Source organism: Loxodonta africana, chromosome 20 (assembly GCF_030014295.1).
Source record: "Loxodonta africana isolate mLoxAfr1 chromosome 20, mLoxAfr1.hap2, whole genome shotgun sequence".
Lineage (NCBI taxonomy): Eukaryota > Metazoa > Chordata > Mammalia > Proboscidea > Elephantidae > Loxodonta > Loxodonta africana.
Window position 1 is genome coordinate 20,737,306 of NC_087361.1, and position 8,887 is coordinate 20,746,192.

Here is an 8,887-nt window from a genome sequence, read left to right on the forward strand (position 1 = left end):
CGCATTCTAAAGCTGGACAATGAATAATGAAACCCAAAAAGAATTGATGCATTTAAATTATTGTGTTGGTGAAGACTATTGAATATGCCATGGACTGCCAGAAGAATGAACAAATATGTCTTGGAAGAGGTACAGCCAGAATGCTCCTTAGAAGCGAGGATGGCGAGACTTCGTCTCACATACTTAGGACATGTTATCAGGAGAGGCCAGCCTCTGGAGACGGACATCATGCTTGGTAAAATAGAGGGTCAACAAAAAAGAGGAAGACCCTCAAAGAGATAGATTGACACAGTGGCTTCAACAGTGGATCAAATACAGCAACGACCGTGAGAATAGCACAGGACCAGGCAGTGTTTCGTTCTGTTGTGCGTATGTTGGAACTGACTTGACGGCACCTACTAACAGCAATCTACTAATCACATGAAATTCACAAGTTTGAGCTGAACTCTTATGTTTTAATTCATGAAAGTGTGTTAAAATCTACCATGTGCCTTATCCCAAGAGCCATGGTTCCCACAAAGAAGAATAAGAGCAAGCTCTAGTTTCATAGAGCAAAGAGCATTGAATTCAAATTTTTTTAATTTAACTTTTCAAGTGGTTTGTGCTTTAAACCCATGTCTATGCACGGAGTGCCTAACAAAATGTCTCTCACACTCTTGTTGTTGTTTGTTAGTTACAGCCTATTCTAACTCATGGTGAACCCATGTGTGCAGAATAGAGCTAGTCCTTAGGATTTTCAAAGCTGTGAACTTTCAGAAAGAGATCGCCAGGCCTATCTTCAGAGTTGCCTCTGAATGGGTTCAAATACCCTTCCCTTTGGCTAGTGCTAGGGATTCCTGTCTTCCACATTAAAAAAAAAAGTTGCCTTCCAGTTGATTCTGACTCACGGTGACCTTATAGGACAGAGTAGAACTACCCCATAGGGTTTCCAAGGAGTGGATGCTGGGTTCAAACTGCTGACCCTGTGACAGCTGTAGCTCTTAACCATTCTTTAACCATAGCTCTTAAGAACTGTGCCACCAGGGCTTTTGCATGTAGTGAAACTTAATTGGTCATTTTTACTAGAACACATGATTTTGACTCTCATTCATCACATAGCGAGCTAGGCAAATGATGACTACAAGTTGGGATTATCTAAGCAGTAAACAAAGTAAGGGTTCTTGTCTTGGAGACTCTCTGCAGGATTACTCCCTGCTGGACTTTAGGTAACAGGAGAAAACTTGCACATGCCTACTGACTGTCACACTTTCTTCCTGTGCATGTGGTTACAGAGCCCATGGATAATGTAGCAAGAAAGTGCTGGCATTGAACGAAATATATCTAGAGCTAGAAGATCAGAGAAACTGGAAGTACTTTTTGAGATTACATAAGAAATTTCAGGATTATGTGGCTGAGACATAAGAAATTCGGGAAGCCCCTATTAATAGCTCCCTGGAACTTAGACCCTCCTCCAGGCCAGGCTCAATACTATTGTCCCATCCGAGCACACCTCCTTTAAGGAAATGGGAGTGCCTTGCAAGCCATGCCTGCTGTAGCCCTGCCAGCCTGAAGCCCTCTGATGTCCCTGCTGAAAATGCATTGAGTTTATTACAGTAAAACATGCCTTTTAATACACTTATGTGGCAGAGAACTCATTTCTGCCAAGACTTTAACCCAGTCCTCTAAAAGACTAATTTGGCAAAGGAGATATAAACTGACAACAATACTCCTTGGATAATGAAAAGTAAACAGTAAGAGGCAAGAACCTTCATACAGCCCAGCATTTTTATTCATTCATTTATTGATCAAATAATTTTGAATTCAGGCAATCTGCTGGAGACACAGCATAAATAGATGCAAGATAAACATGGTATCTGCAAAAATAGAGCCATTGCTGTAGCTCATTATTACAAAAATTCATTTCTGGTACACATTGGATTAAAGTTCCTAAGATATCTACATATGATCTAACCCTAATAGCACGGTATATCATAAAGGACCAAGCCAGGAGAAGCGGAAGTTTAATAACATTCATTGGTAGGTAATACTTTTATCCAGGCTCTGTCTCTTAAGAGTCTTTGGAAGCCATTTAATTATCATCAGATAAATTTCCTGTCAAATCAACTTCCTCATGTTTAAAATGTTGACAGTTCTGAGAAATAAAATATGTAAAATTTTTGTTGCATAGAAGTTTCTCAATTAAAAACAGCTACTACTTTTTTTTTATTGTTATTGTGTTAATATTTTAGATGCTTGCAGCCATTAACTTACCTACCCACTACACACACACACATACACAAATACACTAGAATGTAAGATTCATGAGGGCAAAGACATTATCTCTTTTGTCTGTTGCCGGAGGCCTTAGTTCCTAGAAAGGTGCCTGCTGCATAGTGCGTCCTGGAAAATATTGTTTGGTGAATCTATTAATAAAAAATAGGAAATATTGATGTCATTTTCAAATTGAGAAAGTTAAAATATCTAAGCAAGGTCATATGATTAGATGCCAGAGTAGAGTCCCTTTGTACTTACTATCGTGCCCTGAGACTGAAGGATGGCTCATATGTGCTGAGAAAATTCCCTCCAGTTCTCCAGTCAGGAGATAACATGCTGTGATGTGTTCTTATTGACTCAACATTTTATGCTCCACTTTTCTTCCATTAGCTAAGTCTACAATCCCATGTCTTCGTGCTTTTAAGTTGGTTTAGGTCTTCTGTGCAAACAAGAATGTATTATTGTAGAAGTACAAGTAGTCCATCACTTTCTAAGGCACTCATTCTATCAACTTACAGGATTTCCAAGCACATTAAGCAGCAGACAGGGCAGTTTTCATTTTCAAATACTTAAAAGAAAGAGAACTAAAGAAGAACAGTATCATTTAATGCTGTCTTTTTATGTTGATTCATACAGAATTCACTGAATTTTAACAATATATTATATCATGGAAACCCTGGTAGCATAGTGGTTAAGAGCTACGGCTGCTAATCAAAAGGTTGGCAGTTTGAATCCACCAGGTGTTCTGTGGAAACCCTATGGAGCGGTTCTACTCTGTCCTATACGGTCGCTATGAGTCAAAATCGACTTGGCAGCAATGGGTTTGGTTTTTTCGGGTTCATATTATATCATATGCTCTTGAAGTTTGAAAAGCACTGCCTTCATTACAATATTTTGTCCATTCCATTGGATATTTACTAATATATACCATTTTGCTCATTAAAACAAAACATTAGTTTTAAACTATTTAAATCTTTTTTAATAGTATATACACCTCATTTGTTCAGCAAGGTTGGACTTTATTCAAGTAATAGAATAGCCCTTGGTCGCCCCATAGAGAAGACAAAAGAAGTTAAAAGAGCAATCTCCTCCTACTCAGAGTGAGCACTAAAGCGCAAGACACATGAAACACAGAAAATGTTAAGAGACAGCCCATGGTTAAAAGCCATAATGAGAGAACATGCTAATAAGCATTATAAGCGATCAGAGCGTGGAGAGTTCAGAGGGTTGAAATAATGGGGGAAAGCTTAACAATGGAGGAGGGACTTTAACAGGAGTCGTGAAATATCTGGTAGACTCTCCAAGTTGATTTTCTAATCATTACCCACAGTAATGAGCATGATGGATTCAGAGAACAGCAAGGAACCCTGCCTGGCATATTGTTCAAATTTAACCCTACAGGCACGCCCACCCAGTTTCCAACCCATCAGGCTGACAGCACAGGCAGTGACTCTGACACCTGAGATACAGAGATTCATGTGTGCTTCTCCAAGTGTTGACACCCTGCCAAAGGGTTAGGGCCATTCTACTATGTTGCTCTTAATTGCAAATTTTTCATCACCTCAATTTGTCCGCTTTTTAAGCACTTAAAATAAGAAAGAATTTTCTTTCAACAGTTTCTGCATGTACTATTTAGTTATACTGTTTACATTCTTTGAGTTGTGCAACCATTCTCACCTTCCTTTTCTGAGTTGTTCCTTCCTCATTAATATAAATTCACTTCCTCCTCAGGTTCCTATCTAATCTTTTGAGTTGCTGTTATCAATTCAATCCCATAAAGATAGTTCTTAAAAGAGCATAATACTCAAGGCAGACATTTTTTACTTGTTAAGCTAAACTATTGTTTGGTTTTAAAAAATACTTCAGCGGATATTTTTGGTTTAAAGTTTAAAGATTATCTCAGGGCAATAGTTTCAAGGATTTATCCATCTTCCATGGCTCCAAGAAGTCTGGAGTCCATGATAATTTGAAATTCTGCTCTGCATTTCCCTCTCTTTAGCCAAGATTCTTCTACGGAATCTTTGATCAAAACGTTCAGTAGTGGTAGCTAGACACCATCCAGTTCTTCTGGTATCATGGCAAAGGAAGCAGTTGTTCAGGCAATTGGCCACACATTCCGTATTCTCCTGTTCTTGACTCTCCTTCTTCCTCTGTTGCTCCAGGTGAATAAGAGACCAATTGTTGTGTCTTGGATTGCTGCTTGCAAGCTTTCAAGACCCTATGCACTACAAAACTAACTAGGAGGTAAAACAGAAGCACTAAACACACTAAACACTAAACACCATGACCCTAAACCTCCAAACCAAGGAAACAAATCCCATGATGTGATTGATTGTATGTAAGCACCCTCAGCAGCTACTCTTTTTTTGGTCATTGTAAATATATCTAATACACAACTTTTGCCAGTTCAACTTTTTACAGGTGTACAACTTATTGACTGTAATTACATTAATCAGCTGTGCCACCCTAGCCTTAATCAATGTGATTTTTCCATCACCCTAAGCTCCCCTTTTCCCCCTCCCTCCTTTGGTCTATATACATTTGCCTTTTCTTGTCTTTTTATATAAAGTGAGATTATGCAAAATCGGTCCTTTTGTGATTGGCTTATTTGGCTCAGCATAATGTTTTCAAGCTCCAATAAGAATTTAATTACTGTGTTTATCCCGCCAAACCAAACCCACTGCTGTCTAATCAATACCAACACAAAGCGACACCATAGGGTTCCCAAGGCTGTAAATCTCTATGGAAGCAAACTGCTGCATCTTCTTTTTTAATTTTGAATGATTCTTTAGTCATTTTTGTTTGCAATTGAAACTCTGGGGATTCAAAATTAACATCTTTACCCACGAACTTCTTATACACACCAGAAAAGAACCTTGTGTTCTACATTGTTCTGCAGTGCTTTGTCCAAATGAACTTTTATAAGCTCGCTGCCATCCAATTTTACAAGGATTCTCTTGCCCACAATTTCACTGGGGAAGAACAAATCTTCAAGAATTGCACTGTGCATAGTTGTCAGAGTATGTTTCCTGGGACACTTTTGCTTATTTTTTGTATGGCTTTATCAAGTTGGTTCACATACAATTCATCTCTGAGCAATAAAGACCACATGCTTTCCACTCAACTTTTTCTCCAGTTTACGTACTGGCCTGGCTTGGATTTCCTGGAAAGATTTTAGTTGAGCAATGGGAACAAAGATTTTAACAGCTTTCTGACCACCACCAACTTCAATTTCCTTGGATACAGTTGTATTCAGCTCCTTCAACTGAGCCTTTAGGTCCGAGTTCATCTCCAGTTCAAGTAGAGCTTGAAAAATGCCAGACTCGAATTCATCTGGCTTTTCACACTGGGCTTCACAGTCTTTGCACTTAAACTGAACATGACCTTTTCCTTGCTGAGGGATGGCACAGGAAAGGCCGCCATATCTTTCTCCCAAGATGCCTCTGGTGGTTTCAAAACACTGACCTTTCAGTTAACAGTTGAGTGCCTTAACTACTGCTCCACCAAGTTTCCTTACTATGTTTATAGCAAATGTTAAATGGAGGAATACACATCAGAGTTAATATTCCTGCAAATGCCTAATACTTCTTAGTGACTACACACTTGTCTAGAAGCTCCATTGGTCAGGTACTGTAGCCTAACTAAGGAGTAGGCTTTTATCATCAACCATTAGGAAGCATTATTATTATTTTATTTGCAGGATTTATTGAAGCAGATGTCAGATATTCATTGATATAATGAACTACATAAAAAAAAAAAGATCATAACATTACTTGGTTGCAAGAGTGGTTACCATAAACTATTTTCTTATTATTATCTGCCACCAATTGATATTTGGCCAATTAAACCATAATCAAATCCAACTCTTCAGAGGTCAGTACTGTTCTCATGTTTGCTGCTGGAACTGTAACTGTGTTCTGCTTTGTTTTATTATCTTTTTTTTTTTAATGTCAACTAGCAGAACTCAGTAACTAAACTGTGGGCTAGTTGATGTGGTACTTGGTAAGTAAAAGATATCAGCAGAAAAAATTAAACCACTATTGACTATATCAAAGATCATGGAGATGGTCCAGGACTGGGAGACATTTTGTTCTGTTATACATAAGGCCACCGTGAATCAGAGCCAACTAGATGGCAGCAACAAGAAACAAAATAATAGGATTTTATACATTGCAAAAAAATGTCTGTGCACAGGGAAAATAATGCAAAGAGAAATTCTGAAATAGGTTCTTAAAAGTGAACAAAGCAGTTGTGATAGCAAAAATACAGCTAGCTGTTTATTTGATTTTTCACTAAGAACTGATAGCTCTCGAATTGTCTTTGGATGTAGATAATCTAACATTTCACTTACAGTCAGCAGAGAGAGAACAAAAGGGGGAAAAGGAAGACTTCCAACCATAAAGCAGGAGCCATGGCCCCAAGTGCTAATCTGTTGCTCCCTAATCCTAGTATATACCTGCATCAGATTTCCCCCAAATTGACAGTTCATTCTCAAAAATCCTTAAATTTCCTTAGGAATTCTGTTTTTTTGTTTTCCCCCACATTATTGTCATCTTTTCTTTCTCCCATTTTTTATGCTATTCTCCAGTTGTCCTCTCTTTTACTTTCTCTGCTTCTAGGATGCACAAGCAAAATGCTATCCCAAGGTCTCACCCATAATGTTCAAATCATGCAAGCCCTCACACTTTTTTTTTTTCTCTCTCATTTCCAGGATTTATTTTGTTGTCGTTGTTGAGAATAGGCGCAACAAAACATATACCAATTCAACAGCTTCTGCATGTACCATTTAGTGACAGTGTTTGCATTCTTCGAGTTGTACAACCATTCTCACCCTCCTTTTCTGAGTTGTTCCTCCCCTGTTAACATAAATGCACTGTCCCTTAAGGTTCCTATCTAATCTTTTGAGTTGCTGTTGTCAATTTGATCCATAAAAATAGTCCTTAAAAGAGCACAATGCTCAAGGCAGACATTTTTTACTAGTTAAACTAAACTATTAACTTGGTTTTAAAAAGACTTCTGTGGATGTTTTTGGTATAAGGTTTAAAGATTATCTCATGGCAATAGTTTCAGGGCTCTCACACTTTTTGATCCATCTTTCGTAATTTGGTGCGGTAGTTAAGCATTTGGCTGCTATCCAAAAGATCAGCAGTTCAAATCCGCCAGCCACTCCTTGGAAACCTTATGGGGCAGTTCTACTCTGTCCTATAGGGTTGTTATAAGTCAGAATCAACTAGACAGCAGCGTTTTGTTTGTTTGTTTGAGTAGGCAAGCCTCTCTTTGGACATACAAGAGTCAAATTTCTGCCTTCTTACCGTGTTGTGAAGTTCCCTCTACTCTCAAATTTCTTTTCTTCTTATGTCTTGGCTATCCTTCCTTTGGCCAAAAGTTGCACCCAAGAAAGTGTCAGTTATCAGTCATTTATACCTCAATTTGAGTTTAATTCAGAAGTCAGAAATCAAAATAATAAGCAACGGAAAAGATCTTTTTAGGGAGACCTTTCCAGAAGCCACATATTTGATGCACTATTCCTGGTGGAAGATATTGTGAAAATCACTCAACCTTCTTTCTTCTTTTTCCTTTCCTCTGAGTCAGATTTGCGACAGTTTCCTTCCTTACTGAATTTTCAGTTACATATGTCTATTCACAGTTGACACTTGTCTGTCAGGCAAGTGTTGAATTCCTGGGAGGCACATCCAGGGGTTGGGAAGAAATCTATTCCAAAAGGATCAGACTCTTATTAATGTCAATCAGCTGTAACATCCGAACATCACCCTTCACTGAGACTATACAGATTCCCTATAGGAAGTGTACTTAAAATGTCTTGCTCTGTCAAGCTTTTTAGTCACTTCTAAGAAATGAAAAGAGAGAGAAAGGAAGAAAGAAGAAAAGAAGGAAGAAGAAATAAAAAAAAAAAGAGAGAGAGAGAGAATACCCAGATTCTTATAAGCATATTTTTCTAGCACCTAATTATTTGGATCCTATGTGGCAACCAGTTCACTGGATATGTGACAACTACAGATAAAAAGTCAAATTTATAGAATTTGTGTGTTAGAAACTTTGTACCTCTATATGATTGAAATATAGACGTGTTACTTTTAAAGTGATTTTCCCATATAATAGTGAATGAAATTGAAAAACAAAGTAAAAACACTGATAAAATTGTGAATCTAGAAAATCTTCTAAAGAAATACTCTTCTGAAGATGGTGGAGTAGTCAGATGTTTCCTGTGATCCCTCTTAGAACAAAGACCTGAAAAAAAAAGTGAATTTATTATATATGACAATCTGAGAGACCTGACCATCAAAGGAAATGTTGAGAAATTGGACTGAGTGGCAGGGGAGGGAGAGATGGTTCAGGAGCTGCTAGGAGTTACCAGAACAGATCTGGCGGGAACTGGCACCCTGCAGGCTGCATTGGCTGGCTTGTGTGATGAGGTAAACAGTGGTACTCAGGATGTATTTTCCACATTGGGAGAGACCAAGTGGCAGAGAGTCTCCTTCAGAACCAGCAAGAAGCAGCGCTTGGTTGGCAAAAGATAAGTACATGCATCTAACCTACCACATGGAGCAAAAAAAAAAAAAAAAAAAACACCCCTTTGGGAAGAAGCTCTCTCCCTTCACCCATGCCCTTCACA

General features: G+C 38.3%; 1 pseudogene; it reads right to left on the bottom strand.

Annotated features, from left to right (window-relative positions):
• Window positions 1-4,944: 4,944 nt before the first annotated feature.
• On the bottom strand, window positions 4,945-5,634 carry LOC100663802 (small ribosomal subunit protein eS7-like; annotated as a pseudogene).
• Window positions 5,635-8,887: the final 3,253 nt, after the last annotated feature.